At 32.1% G+C, this 16,489-nt stretch overlaps 1 pseudogene; it reads left to right on the plus strand.

The window, feature by feature from the left end:
* The first annotated feature begins 606 nt into the window (after positions 1 to 606).
* On the plus strand, positions 607 to 8,358 carry LOC126716460 (truncated transcription factor CAULIFLOWER A-like; annotated as a pseudogene).
* Positions 8,359 to 16,489: the final 8,131 nt, after the last annotated feature.

The following is a 16,489-nucleotide window of genomic DNA, read 5'->3' on the forward strand; positions in this document are numbered from 1 at the left end:
CTTTTGGAGTAACATAATTTGCTATATGGCCAGATATAGAAGGAACAAAAAATTGACAGGAGTAAATAAATATAAAAAGAAAACCTAGTGCCCTAGTCCTTGAGAGTTGAGAGAGAGAGAGAGAGACCCACTTGGCCATCTTAATGAATGTTGCCAAAGACCACAAGGGGCGCCGTCAACAAAATATAAGCATAAATAGGCATCACTATTATGATGCTGTAAAGTCCGTACAAAAAATCCTTCTTTATTTTCACACTACTGAACAGTGTAGTAAGTGGTGAGTACCGAGTCTATAGAGGTTTTTTTTTTTTTTTTTTTTTTATTAAAGGAGAAAATTATTAGTGAGCAGAGCCTAGAGTCTAGAGAGTATTCCCTCAATACAAAAGAATGATGTGGTTTCTAGACACACACCAACGACTAGACATTACACTCCAACCAATCAGAAGTCGACAACAAATAATGCAAAAACCACCCTGGTTTTTTTCATAAACCACTCACTATTTCTCTAAAACCACTTTTTCTGTCAAATTTCCGTAACCATTACTATTTCTATATATATGCAACCATGTTTTCTCAAATACCTTCACATTTGGCAAGAAGAAGAAATACCCATTAATAATTCTCTCTCTCTCTCTCTCTCTCTCTCTCTCTTTCAGTTTCAGGTGGTTTTGTTTTTCTTCTTTTGGGGTGTGCGTGTTTTTCTTTTGATTTTTGAAAGAGAAAAATGGGAAGGGGTAGGGTTCAGTTGAAGAGGATAGAGAACAAAATCAACCGCCAGGTTACGTTTTCCAAAAGGAGAGGTGGGCTTTTGAAGAAAGCTCATGAGATCTCTGTGCTTTGTGATGCTGAGGTTGCTTTGATTGTCTTCTCTCACAAAGGGAAGCTCTTTGAGTACGCCACAGATTCTTGGTACTATACTCTTCTCCTTCTTCTTCTTCTTACTCATATATATATATAGGTTATGTGCTTGTTTTTCACTACTATTACTTCTTCTTTTTCTTCTCAGTTATATTATTGGCTATATGCTCAATTTTTATGAATCTAAAGAAAAACAAGAAAGAGTGCCCTACAAGGTGTTTTTTTTTTCATCTGGGGTTTTCCTGATTTTCTTTCTTTCTTTCTTTGCCATGGGATTTCATTTCTCTTTTACACTTTCTTTGTGCTTTCTTACTAGCTAGCTCTGCGCGTCTATGAAGCTTTAACTTCTATTTTGTGGATTTTTCTTTTGTGCTCTTCTGCCTTACCTTCAGATTCTCACTTTATTTTTGGGATAGGGGTTATAACTTATGTCAGATTAGCATGGTTTTGGTAAGTAAAATATGCTATACCGCTAATACTGCAGTGATGGTTTCAGATAATCCAGTTTGGAGTTAGTAAATATATAATAGTGATTTAATATAATAGTAGTAATAACAAGTACTTCAGGAGCACTAAACGGATCCTGAAAACAAAGGCCTTGGAAGGCATGTCATATCATACTAAAAGGAGCCTTGAACTTCGGGATATGAGATGAACTACTCTTTCCCGGTTTATCACAATTCAAACAAAACGAAATATTATGAATATTACTCTAAAAAGTACATAAGTACATACATACTTCTTTTTCTTTTTCTTTTTTCTGTAATTGAATTGGGATCTGGGTTGAGAAAATAAATAATAGTATGTGCCAAAAAAAAATTAAAAGAATTTTCAAGAAATTTATGAAAAACCTTGGTTCAACAACATCTGATCTGGGATTTGATTTGATTTGATTTTGTATTTCAAACCATTTGTGAGATTTATCAAAAAAAGAAAAAACATATGTGTATACTTGCATGCATTTTGCAGATCAAGTGTAATATCAAAGTTTTGTGACTCTTAGCCCTTCATGATTGGATTTTTTTTTTTTTTTTTTTTTAAATAATGGATTTTGTTTTATCTTGTTATTTGTATGATAGATCGTAATAGGGCAAAACTCTTAGCCCTGCACATTTGGATGTTTTTGTTTTTTTTTTTTTTTTGGAAGGGGGGGGGGGGGGGAACTTATTGTTATTATGATAGGTCCTAATAGGGTAAGGCACACAAAATACCATTATTAATTGGCATCCTACCATAAAAGCTTGGTTGTTGGTATTCTTTTACTAATATATCTTTCTTTTTTTTTTCCACCTAATTTATCTAATCAATTTCTTCTAATTATCAAAAAAAATATGAAAATAATTTTAGAGTTTAATTAGGAAAAATTGATAAAATCTGCTTGCCTTAATCATAGCCAGATTTGCAAACTCGGCCTTCTAATTAAGAAACTATGAGGGGAATATACGGATGTGTGAAGGATTTATGACTACTACTTATGCTTATCACTTTTTTTTTTACTGTTACTTGTGCTTATCACTTGATTTACTGATCTCTCTCTCTCTCTCTCTCTCTCTCATTGTTGAACTAAAACTATTATAATCTTTTAGAGTTTTTTTGGCTAACTTTACTCTGGAGAATGGAGTAATTAAGGAGGGGGCCTAAAAGACCATGGTCCCATAATTTTTTTTTTACAAAAAATCCTCCCCACTTTTGTTTATTAATGAAAATTCAAATTATAAGAAAATTTAACCTAATCTCTCAGATTTCGAATGGTTTAATTAAAACTATCATAATATTTTAGAGTTTTTAAGCTAACTCTACCCTAGATAATGGGGTAATTAAGGAGGGGGCCTAGAGGACCATGGCCCCCCTTTAAGTTAGGTAGGAATTTTGCTTAATGACCCCCTTTATGTTTCTTAAAAATTGTACAAACTCTCCTTTCTCATTTAAAGTATTAATATGTCTAACATTCATTATTTTTTCCCATGTATAATCCATTAACTTTAAAAGCATTTGAAGTGTGTTTCCATGAAGATATATAAAAAAAATTTTACTATAAATATTTTTCTTAAAAAATAAACTCCTTTTCATGTTGTATCTAGGATTAATGCATTACATATACATGTGTGTATTAAAGAAAAGATACTATGATTTTTATGGTTAAAAGATTTGGACATGTTCTATTTATTTATCATCATTATACAAGAGAAAAGTTTCCATTTGTTATTATTTTTATTTTTCTCATATATTAAATTGTATATGTTAGGATAATCAAAGTGATATTTATGATTTAATTATTCTAAAATTAATGATTTGTATACATTTCATATCTTAATATATTAATTTGCTTTGATGTGTAATCTTTAATTTATTTAAAAAAAAACCTTAATTAAAAGTTTAAAAATTATTAATTGTGATTAATATAATTTAAATGATAATACACATGATTTAATAAAAAGAAATCGAATTTGGTTGGAATCATATACAACTGACTTGATGAAATTTTTTTATAAATGAGAAAATAATAAATATAATACATGTGTGTGTTTTTTACTTTGTAATTTTTGAAATTATTGATATATTTAATTTGACTGCCCTTGAAAATAATCTTTGCTCCACCACTAATCATGGAATTCTTGAAATCATAACCTTCGTGGTTAATTGAATAGTTTGGATTTTAACACATCATCTACATTTTAATTAAATACAAAAAATATTGCAACTTAATGTTTATTTTATTTATTTATTTTTGAGAAATATCTTAATATTTTTTAAAGGCTGATAACATGGTAAAATTTTATTAAGCATTCTTTTAATCATGGATGTTAAAATTTCAAGAAGTCCAGGGTGAAGTTAACATATTGAGTTACTTGATATTGTAAAATTAAATGAATTGGACTGGGATTTTTTGGGCTTCTAGACTTGGAGCCATCGTTGAGAAGAAATCAATGCCTTAATCAATAGTAAACATTTTTTTTTTGGAAAGGTAATCAATAGTAAACATTAAAGCAAGTTGATACCATGAAATTTTCTTATTGTGACTAACAAAGATACACATTCTAATGCTATCAAACACTATGGACTTCCTTAACATTGTGAAGATTAATATATTCTGATGATTTATTAGCCCTGATCAGGATATTTTACATAAAAATATCCTTGATATTTTAAATGAAATAGCAAGCATGCAAGATTATGATACTCATGGTGTGGTGCTAGGGGTTTGGGGAGAAAAAGCAAAGTCCTTTAATTTGATTCTTTTTTTTTTTTTCTCTTTTATGAATTCTTTATATGTCTATATTAACTTTTACATTTTTTATATAAGTAGAATTTCACTAAGAAAAATAGAAAGAAAATTTTATTGTATAAATGCCTAGTTTATAGGTTTATTAATTTAGTTCTATGTTTGTTTCTATAAACTAATTATGTTGAACTCAACTTGTAAATATACATGATATAAACTTATGCAAGGTAATGCGCTTCTTTGAGTTTTTTATCCAACCCTCTTGCTTGAGTTTCTCTTGATGTGTCCATGTCTCTGCTGCTTTACAACTTTCAAAATATCAGTTCATATGTGTGAATTGGATTTTCTTTTTGTTAAAAACTTGTATATAAGCAAATAAGCCGACAAGAAAAAGCTAATCAAAACACTCTAAATGGTTGCCACGTGGATGTTAAAGCTGGCATTAGTGAAGTTGCAATGTATGAAGGAAATTCTACTTCTGGGGTTTCTTTGAGCAATTTGCTTTATGGGATAGATTTCTATATTATCATATCTACGTAAGAAAGAAGTGAACAAATGCATGACAAATGTGAAAACCATAGCAGTACTGTACTTAAGAATTTTTGCTTAACATGAAACAAATTCAAAACAAAAGTTCAATGAGCTACAAGGGAATTGGCCCTCTACAACTCTACCAACGAACTGGTATCTCCTCAATGATGAGAGAGTTGATTTTCAGATATATACTTAGGCTGGCAGATGCGTAGGAATAATGATTCGGCAATCTCGATCTTCTAGGTTTTTGACTCTCAGAAATTTTTAAAGGCAATATTTTACACATGCACAAGTATGGTTGATAGATATTCAAGCACAAGTGCAACTTATGTTTTCTCTAAGATTCAAAATTGTAGCTCAACATCACAATATGATCACTTTGTCACTATAATGTTAAGAATTGAAGAATATAGTGGTTGGCTGGTTGCTTTTGAGTTAATATTTCATTTAGAATGATTTCAAAGCTTCACATATCATTCATTAGTTAGCAACAATTTTTGTAGAGTGATGGTGGTAGATATTATTAACTTTTATTGTTTACGCCATAGCATGGAGAAGATACTTGAACGCTATGAGAGATATTCTTACGCCGAGCGACAGCTTGTAGCTACTGATTCTGAATTACAGGTTTGTCATTCCATCGATCTCCAAATAATTATTTTATTCATAAATATGTAAGTGAACTATTATGCTAAGAGCATAATATTTTTGAACATTTTTGAAGTGGATATATTGTGAGTATAAGTTTTGATTGCGTATATTCTTATCCTAAGAAATTATTAATCATTCCAAAACAATTATTATGAAGTTGTAAATTTAATCATTTAATCATTATTCTAACTAGTCCTTATGTTGGAATTTAAACCCTTCCTTAATAAATGTGACTCAATATGTGAGGTTTTTATATTTTTAAAATAGGAATTAAAATGGAGATAAGGTTGGAGCTCCAGCTCACCTAGTCTAATATCAAAATAAATTACCACTAGTAATTGTTTGTTTATCATGACTCACAAGTGAGAAAGAATGTTAGAATAGTATTTAAATGATTAAATTCACCATTTTTAATAGTTTAAATCTTGAAAACAATTGGTAATTTATCGTATCATCCATTGTCATGTTTGATCATAATAATTGTTTTTGTGCACTGTGTATTAAACCATCCAGGGTAACTGGACCATGGAGTATTCTAGACTCAAGGCTAAGGTTGAGCTTCTGCAAAGAAACCACAGGTACTAGCCCAGTTCCATGCCATTGACTATGTTCTTAATTTCTTTGATATACATTTATTTTGTTTATTGTGTAAACCTCTTTAGGCACTATTTGGGAGAAGATCTGGACACATTAAGTTTCAAGCAGCTACAAAATTTGGAACAACAGCTTGATACTGCTCTTAAACAGATTCGATCAAGAAAAGTATGCTAGATTATTTTTATTGAGGTCCATAGACTATATTCCACTTATGGTTGGCTATATCTACTTTGCACTGAAATATTTTCTCTTTTGTAGAACCAACTCATGTATGAGTCAATCTCAGATCTTCAGAGGAAGGCAAGGCCTTTTGCCACTTCTTGGTTTTATATTACCAGAAACTAATTCATTTCTAAATTCCTTTTCTTTTCTCTTTTTTTTTTTTAATTTTTTATTTAAATTTTTTTAAAATTTGAAGAGTTCTAAATTCCTTTTGAAGAAAAGTATTCTTACAGATATTGAATAACCAACTATAGTATATCTTTTTTTAAAGAGCATTTTAAAGATAATACTTTTGAACTTTGACATGAGTGTTAATTGTACGTTTGCATTTTTTATTTGAGCAATTAATCCCCTAGATTTTAGATTTGTGATTAATTAGACATTCAGTTAGTATTTTCCCTTCAAAAATTAGCTAATATCACTACGCACCATTGGCATGATGATCATTACATATGTATAAGTTCATGTGGGATGGGAGACCAAGGTTGGGGCTCAAGTCTTTATGAGAAAATTTTAAACATATATACACTTAGATTAAATTAGAGTAAGAGTTGCCGATTTATTCACATGCATAGTTCTACCACAACATCAATGATTTTTTAAAATGTCATTCTTATCATAAGTGCATTACATTATTAAGTACATTAGGTTTTAACAGAAAAATATTAACAGAATATTTGATTTGCCATAAACCTAATGTTTAAAGGGTTTATTAATTGTTAAAATTCAAAGTCCAAGGACTAAATTGGCACCCACATCATAGCCCAAGAGTGGTATTTGTCAAACTCACCTTAAAAAAAAAAATAATAATAAAAAATGAAACTTAGTATCTCAATTTATCTACATTAATCTCACATTGTGCTAATATATTATATGCAGGAAAAGGCAATACAGGAACAGAATACCATTCTAGCAAATAAGGTGACCTGCTTTTTATGTTTGGATGTACAACAAATTGCAATTTAGCTAATACACCAATTAAGCTCATTAGGGAGTTTTGTTAATCTATTGAATACGAGAATAATGTAATCTTTCTCTCATTTTGAAATAGATCAAAGAGAAGGAGAAAACTGTGGCGCAGCAGGCCCAGGCGCAGGCACAGGCACAGGCACACTGGGAGCAGCAAAACCATGGTCCAAATGGATCATCATCATTTATGCTACCACAGCCACTTCCCTGTTTAAACATTGGGTAACCCTCTCTCACCTAATACTAATTATTACATCTATAAGACCTTCATGCACTCTTACATGATACTTTCTAGAACTATTCACTTACAAGTTTGAGAGTTGGTCATGCCAATAAATTGGATTATATGCCTTCACTATTTCCTATGATTGTCTTTCATTCTAAATTTCACATTGATACATCTAGTCCATAAACTTAACCTTTCTCTCTCTCACTCTCTCACTCTCTCTCTCTCTCTCTCCAAAGAAATGAATAAGATTATAATTTTCAACATTTTATATATGAAACATCTGAGTATATTAGGATATGAGACCAAATGAATGATTAGGAGGAAAAAAAAAAGAAAGATAATTTCCATTGATATATAGTATATTGATATTATATGTTACATAAACTTAATACTATAATATTTGTTTTGTGTTGTGTTGTGTTAGAAAATGGTGAATTGATCATTTAACCATTATTTTGATACCTCTTCATATGTGGGTCCAAACTCCCTTTTAATAAGTTCAAACTTAGGGTCACCTGCATTAATATCATAACAAATTATTATTAATCCCAAAAGTTTAATTTGTTAAAAAAGAGTGAATTTAATTGTTTAAATATTATTATAATTGATTCATCCTTAAACCCAAAGGCTAATTTACTGTTTGCAATTAAAAAGAAGAAGATACGAACTTGTTTGAGGCAGGTGTCATTAAGATAATGCTGTTTTGGAATGTCTTATGTAGGGGCACCCACCATGAAGAAACGCCAGAAGTGAGAAGGAATGAGCTCGAGCTCACTCTTGAACCAATTTATTCATGTCACCTTGGATGCTTTGCCACATGAAGTGAAGGAAGAAAGACACTTCTAGCTGGGTATATAACTTTGGTTTCATTTTGAATATGGAACATATATATATATATATATATATATAAAGTTAAGGTTTCTAATCCTTGTGTACTACCTGTGGTTTCATCCCTATTTTGATGACATGAAAAATGTAATATTATTGCTTTCTGCTTGTTGGGACTCAACCAATAAGGAATTTGAACTTCGGAACTGTTCTCTCTATTGAAATCAAGTATAAATATTTTGTACTTCTCAGGTGTATATATCTGGAAGATTTGACCTTCTCCCACCTCTTTCCATGTATATGTTAAAATACTTAGTATTCTAAAAAAAAAAAAAATCTAGAAGATTTCTGTTTTATGTAATCTTAGCCAAAATAAGAGAGAGAAGGAGAAAAGGCAAAAGCGAATATTTATGTAATCTGGTGTTGTGCCTATATTTACAAGAGCAACCAAGTATTCTACTAACATGAAAAATAGGCTTATGTATATATATATATATATATATATATATATGGGTTGAGTTCAAGTTATACTTAGTGTAACTTTAAGTAACATTACATCACCTAATATATTTTAATTAGATGTGAATTTTAATAAATCCACCGCTGGATTACGTTATCTTCATATATTCTCTATGTTTACAAAATTTAAAGATGATCAAAGATCAATAGCCATGTCATCAATTAATTGTTTAAATTGAAATTTTTGTAGTTTAAAATAATACATAAAATATGAGTTTATGGATCGATTGGCATGAAAATTGGCATACATTTTAAGAGCATATAATTCAACGGTTGGATTTTCAAAATATGAATTCAATAACAAGTTATTGGGTGATATAATATTACATAGAGTTGGGTTTAAGTTACACATGGTGTAACTCTAAAAAATTATATCTTTTTTAAACTATTGGATTTAAGTAGATCCAACGGTCAAAAAAAGACTCTCATTAATGCTAATATTTTCACACCCCCAACCCAAAACGATCCAAAGCATGAGAAAAACATCCTAAGGGTACCTTTAGATTTTTCCTTTTTGGCAAATCAAACTATAGGAGATCTTTATTTTCCTTTCTTTTCCACAGGATAAGAATATGTAACCATACTAAAATCTCCACATAATAAATCAGAACTTTATAACACATTTACGAACAATAACTAAAAATCATGTACCTCCACATAATACATGAATATATTACAAAACTCTAATTAAATTACACAAAGTCACAATCTTATCAAGAATAAGGACCTTAACATCGAGTCTAGGCCTACCACGCCAAAGGCTAACAAACCTTAAGCAACCCACTTCCAATAGAATTAATTAAGGTCTTGTTGAACATAGCAAGAGCGAGTCACCAACCATTTACAGCAAGAGTCTCCAAATTTAACATAGCACTCTAATCATCACCAAAGAAGTGAGCTCCATACCCAAGGAATAGCTAATAAATCTGAAAAACTGTTAGAGGGTGGGATGAGCTAACGCCCAGTAAGTAACATAATTAATGGGAGTGGGGGAAATGCAAGTTTCTTGATAATGAACAGTTTACAAAACATGTTTTAGTGTGAGAAATAGCTAATTGAAATACTGCAAGATCATTTTCAATAATAATGTAACAAGGATGATTAAATAATGAAACACAAAGTTTCTCAAAATAATACCATGAAACTATATATTATAATCTGTGAGCACTAATAATATAATTCCAAAGCCATAAAATCTCCCTCTTAAAAAAAAAAAGCCATAAAATCTAACATACGGTAATTTATCACAAACATACCACACTACCACATAAACCGGTTAGGGGATCCATACCCTCAAGGTTTTTCTTTCCCCCCATGGGCAGAAGAGAGAGTACGTCAAATAAGACCTCTCTTGCATGTGGTCTCTTGGCCCCATGGGCAACAACCTCACCCACACACAATCAAGGAACCTCTTCCTCCTATGGGCAGTAGGGAAGAACGCATCATCCAAAGTGAAAGGGCACTGACTTGGATTTGATTCCGTTATTACAAAGACTACGAAAACCAAATCAGGTGATCACCGGGAAATCACACATGACATGGTGTTAAAACCACATAAAGCTCACACGTATACATTTCCTTTCAAATACATAGTTTATAACCAAGTAGTTTCAGAAAAACCTTAAATAATCTAACTTTCACAAAGTTTATAAGGTTTTCAACTTCATTCTTGTCAAGAGATTTTCTAACAATTTCCCACATAACAAGACAAGATAAGCATCTTTAAATTTTTTACTATACCATAAAATCCATGAATTCCTTATCAAAGATTAAATAAAAAATGCTCATATTTTTCGTGTCAACAATTTATGCATTTCCCCAAATAAAATACCAAACATGATGCATTTTCATATATAATCATATACATATTAAGGTTACGACACAATAGTTTTTAAGAAAATATAATTTCAATAGGTAGTTTCCAAAAGTGTGTCTAATCCAAAAACAACATTTATGCAACATGGTTCTTTTTCAAAAAATCCCATTAAAAATCTACTTACCTCGCAACCGCAAAAGCCTAATTCTCCAAGCTCCAAGGAGATTAGCTAGAACCTAAACAATATCAAGTAAACCTATCACAATAAGCATAGAGTTTGAAATTGTATCTAGCTACAACTTAGGAATTGCCAAATAAGCACTTAATTAGGTAAGCCTAGTATTTAACCTCATCAATAATAATATATCTCACTTCCAAAGTTTCTCAACAATTTGATTCACAAGGCATAAACTCCAATTTATAAAGTTGATCCCATTTAATATCGTCTCCAACATTATGACTAGCTTCCATAAAATTTACACTACATCAGTAAGAGATCCATGAAAGCAAAATCAAAATATCCTCCAAGACAAGAAATTTAGAACTTCAACTAACTCCAAATAAACCCAATGGCAAATGGAAAAATTAGATTTACCAACCATCACATATTATAAATCAAAACCTCTAAATTTTCCACCATACATAAACCTTAAGTAGTCATCATTAGCACAAACCATATACCCACTCATCAAATAATTCCACCAATACAAAACCCATACATACAAACACATAAATATCACTTCCAATGCTCATAAATCACATGGGTATCATTATTAGAACGTAGATAAAAGTAATCTCAAGCAAAAGTGTAAAACCCACCAAAAAGATTAGAAATTTTTACCTCAAAAAAGGATGTGAAGGTGTTTATGAGTTCTCAAGAATTTTCCAGTGATTTTGCCGGAGAATGATGGTGGAAATGGTGGTGGTGGTGGTGTGGAAGTACCAGGTAGAGAGGATATAAGAGTAGAGGAGTGTATGAGAGAAAAGAAAAGAAAGAAAAGACAATAAGAAGAAGGGATGACCGGCCAAGTGATGTAGTGGTAGTGTGAGATGAGTGGTGGGTAGTGGGGTTAGGTGGGGCATGTGGGAACCCAAAAAAAATCTGATCTTACACTTCTTCTTTTTTTTTTTTTTTTTTTTTTTTTTTTTTTTTTTGTGATTGGGACGTTACAAATATTATAATTGATCTTGTAGAAGCAAATAATCCGAGCACATCTTTAGGCATCGGGCCCTATCTAAGGATGATTAAAGATCCATATGTGCGTGAACCAAAATCTGACACGTAGGTAAGAGGTCCGAGGAGAAAAAGCGAACTAGTCCACTGACCGAGGATCCCAAGGAGAAAAGGCACCTTGGGAATACTTTAAGTAATTGCTTATTCTAGAAAGCAGAGCTTTAGGGAAGACAATAGAGTCGTGCAAGCAACGGAAAGAAGAAATATCTAGGAAGGTGACTACCATCTCTACATTTAATGCACTACACCAACTAAACTAGCCGCATTTATGAGGAAAAGGCACCTAAATAGTGCTTCATAGCTCACAACCCTCTCTACCACCACCAGAGGGGTCTTGATGGGACAAGCATCCAAAAGGTTTCCTTGAGTAGTGCAGATGGAGGGTTGAGATGCAATGGAGGGGGCTATATAAGGAAAGGATCCCCACAAAAATGGGGATGCTTATCTAACACGAAGAAAGAGAAAGGAAGAGAATATAAAACCTCATTGTAAAAAGGATATCCCTAATCTTTTAATGAACAACCCCTTCTCAAACTTGACCAAGGAAGATTTTACACTGAATTTGCATCTCTTACACTTATATTGATAACATTAACCCAGTTGTTCTCAAGTCCAAATTTTCTTGACATTGTAGTTGGCTCATTAAACCCACTCTCTTACAAATCTATTGTTTTCGGCTTGTTGTGCTGGGTCACACTATTCTAAGTGGGCTTGGGCCATAGTTCGAGTCATTACATATCTTATTTATTATCATTTATTTAATATATTACATATTTATTTCTAAACCCAAACAAATTTATACGTCTCACTCTTTCTCTCTCCCCTACATGTCTCTCTTTCTCTCTTTGCATGTTTCTCTCTCTATCTCCTCCACGACTCTTACACCTCCATGGCCAAGTAGCCAGTAGCAACCCAAAAAAAAAAAAAAAGCCACAGCTGCCAGACTTTGCTGAATAACACAACTATTGCTTTTAGTTGTTCTCTATGTCCACTTTTCTCTCTCTAGAACGCTCTTTCTTTCTTTTCCACCTCCACAAATAGGTTGCCGGCAACACACACACAAAAAAAAGGTCGCCGGCAGCACCAAAAAACAGCCGCTAGACATTGACATTAAATATTTTGGAAGAAATCAGTTTAAAATTCTAGTTTGAGCAATTATGTTTCCATCATTGTATTTGTGAAATTTTTATAATGACCGCACTTTTCGTTGTTGCAATTCAGTTGCAACTTTATAACCATCATAACAAATGCTATTGCTTACAAGACAATAGTGCAATCCTAGCGAATTCATTGCAACAATTTACACAGCAATAGCTTTTGGTCTGATACAGATCAGCAAAACAAGGTTTGGTTTATGTGATCCACTCAGGTCATTCAAGACTTCAAGCTGCTCCGGACCTAGCCCAGCAGCTTAGCTCAACAATATCTGAAACCACAATTAACACGATAACAAAAATTCAGTATACGATCTTCCATAATATACTATAAACCGAATTCAATGTCATGATCAAGGTAACATACTAATTATCAAAGAATTCTTATCTTCCTTTCCTAGAAAATATTTAAAATAAACCGAATTTTTTTTAACATGTGTATTTCATTGAAAGCCATCCTTGGAGACATTAACACGTTTTGGACAAAATTGTTAATAGGCTTCCTCCAAAATGTTTTCATTGTTGGTATACCCCAGATTACTAATTTTAATGACAACAATCCATCTATTACAACTTCAAAACTCAAAAAAAATAAAAAATAAAAAAATACAATCTTCAACCAAATGCTCTGAAATCAACTTGATGAAACGTGGAGATAGAGAACAACTATAAGCAATAATTGTGTTATTCAACAAAGTCTGACGGCTGTGGCTTTTTTTTTTTTTTTGTTTCTGCCGGCAACTTGGCTGTGGAGGTGGAAGAGCCATGGAGGAGATAGAGAGAGGAACATGCAGAGAGAGAGAGAGAGAGAGAGAGAGAGAGAGAGAGAGAGAGAGAGAGAGAGAGAGAGAGAGAGAGAGAGAGAGAGAGAGAGTTATAAGTTTTTTGGGTTTAGAAATAAGTATGGAATGTATTAAATATGGGATAATAGATCGATTAGAATATTAGCATTAATGAGAGTCTTTTTTTTTATTGTTGGATCTACTTAAATCCAATGATTTAAAAAAATGTGTAATTCTTTAGAGTTACACCAAATGTAACTTGAACCCATCTTTATATATTAGAAATGACAATTCGTGTTAGCAGGGTTGTGTTCTTGTCATCTCGAGATATGGGTATTCAAATACATGGTTTAACTCTAATTCAACTTATTTAATAATCGTGTCAAACCCTCTCAACCTTAACACAACCCATTAATTACATAGGTTAATACGACACAATCCATTTCAACCCATTTAATATACAATCTAAGAAAAATAAATAAATATATATTTTTTAAAAAAAATCAATGGCGTGAATTGTGTCAGATTATGAATTGAAAATCTTAACTACTCGAACCCAATCCAAATTGAGTGCAAAAAAAAAAAAAAAAAAAAAAAAGTAAGACTCAACTTATCAATTCACAAAAAGCAAATTTGAAGTGTGTCATGTTGGATTGGGTTCATCGAGTTGGGAAGTTGGATGCATGTCCCCTTCTATGTTGAAGGTTGATTAGCCTGGGCTCACCATTCACCCGTCCCTAAAACTATTATATTTGTCTAATCTATTTAAGTTCATATATTTGTTAGTATTTCAGGTTAAAATGGGCATTTGCCCCTTTCGCCCAAAAGATGTAGTAAAATGTCCCTGTTTTGAAACTATTCAGCAAAATGCCCTTATTTTGAAACTCGATTTTCTAGAAATCAAGTTTCAATGATGTTAGAACATATATGGAACATGTTAAGAACATATGTCATTTAGAATTGGCTAATCTTTTGACAAAACACATTTTACTTGTAATTCGGTAGATCTAGAATGTATTTAATATTTCAAGGAATAAGAGTGCAAGTCCAAGTATTGAAGCCATGCAAATCTGTTCAAGAATCAAGTGAAGAAGTGATGTGTTTTAAATCTCAACAAATAACTCGACAGATGTATCTATTGAGATTTAAAATGTGAAGCTCGACAGATAAGTTCGATAGCTATATCTATCGAGAATTACGAAAATCAGTTTTTCAGAACAATTTTTCACGCATATCCAAGCTATGTGTTTAGGCTTTTTTCTTTCACAACCCTAGACATATATAAAGATTATTTTAAGGGCCGTCATAAGGTGGTTGCACTTGTTATTGCAAGCATATTGTGACCGAAGACAATTTGCCCTAGTTCATCTTTCTCTTGAAGAAGCTGCTGTGTTTGTACATTGTAGGGTTTTGTAACTAAGGAGCTTCTTCATCTTCATCATGTGGATGAACTGAAAAACTTTGCAGTCAACATCCTTCTCAAGTTGATGTGTTAGACACGTACTTGGATCCGTGCATCGATTGGTTAGTCACGTATTGGGAGCTATGCATTGAAAATGAGAGATTGTCATTACATTACAAGTCCAATTAGGTATTGGGGTAAGGGTTCAACTGCAGGTTAGTATAAGGTACTGAGATTCCTTTACTTGTAACCGCTTGTTTTGATAATAGTGGATTCTTGGGAGAGTTGACCTTAAATTCACCCGGTGGAGTTTCGCCTCGGTGGTTTTCCCTATTCGTAAACAAATCACCTGTGTCAAATTTATTTTCTGCTGCATTTAACTTGGTGATTTGTTTGTACTACCACGCTTATTGCATGTAATTGAATCTAATTAATTTCACTTGGCTAATTAATTTGATTAAGTTGCCAATGGGGTCAATACATTCTTGGCCTATCAAATGAAAAACTCTATTTTTAGAAAATCGAGTAATGTAAGAAATTTTACATGGAACTCGAGTTCCTTCAATGGAACTTGAGTTCCATTTTTTTTTTTTTTTTTTTTTTTTTTTTATAAGTTTGATTTCACATAACTCGATTTTTAGAAAATCGAGTTTAAAACATGAGTATTTTGCTAGATAGTTTCAGAATATGGACATTTTGTTGGAAAGTTTTAGCAAAAGAGGTAAATGCCCATTTTGGCCCCAGTATTTCATTAACAATACAGTGCAACAACTGAAAAGATTGTACAAGTTCCTCTCAAAAAAAGAAGTCTGCAAGTAATGAAGAGTGAAACTTCATAACGTATGTGAAAAATATTGCCTTCACCATTCACCAAATCCCCTACAATTAATATATGTATCTAATTCTAATCTACTTAAGTTCCTAGACATGTTTTAAGCGAAAAAAAGGAGAAGTTCCTAGATATGTTCACTGACGTGGCTGCCATTAGATGGTTTCATTGACATCACAATGCAATCACTGAACGTTCACTGCCGTGGCTGCCATTAGATGGACATAAAATACAGATCAATGAGCATGGGTGAGATCCAACTTTGAAATTCAGGGATATAATATCTAAAATTTGAAGCGTAACATTTGGTACATATTATTATGCTCTTTTATAGTTTTTATTTTTATTTTAGAAACCATCCGTATAGTATTTCAGTCCACTTTGGACTCTTTAGTCCAATTCGGTCCATTTTATGCGGTTCATTTCGGTCTAATTCGGTCTATTCAGTCCATTTTGGTCTAATTCAATTAGGTTTGCTCCATTTCAGTCCATTTTGTCCGCTTCAGCAATTTCATTCTACTTTGATGATGCTTTGGGAGGAGAGGTTTTTGCAGAAAGAAGAGCTACTTAATTGACAATTACGTCACCTTATCATCATAACATTGATATGTTCTTGATAAAATTATATTTTTCTTATATCTT

This window comes from Quercus robur, chromosome 3, assembly GCF_932294415.1.
Source record: "Quercus robur chromosome 3, dhQueRobu3.1, whole genome shotgun sequence".
NCBI lineage: Eukaryota > Viridiplantae > Streptophyta > Magnoliopsida > Fagales > Fagaceae > Quercus > Quercus robur.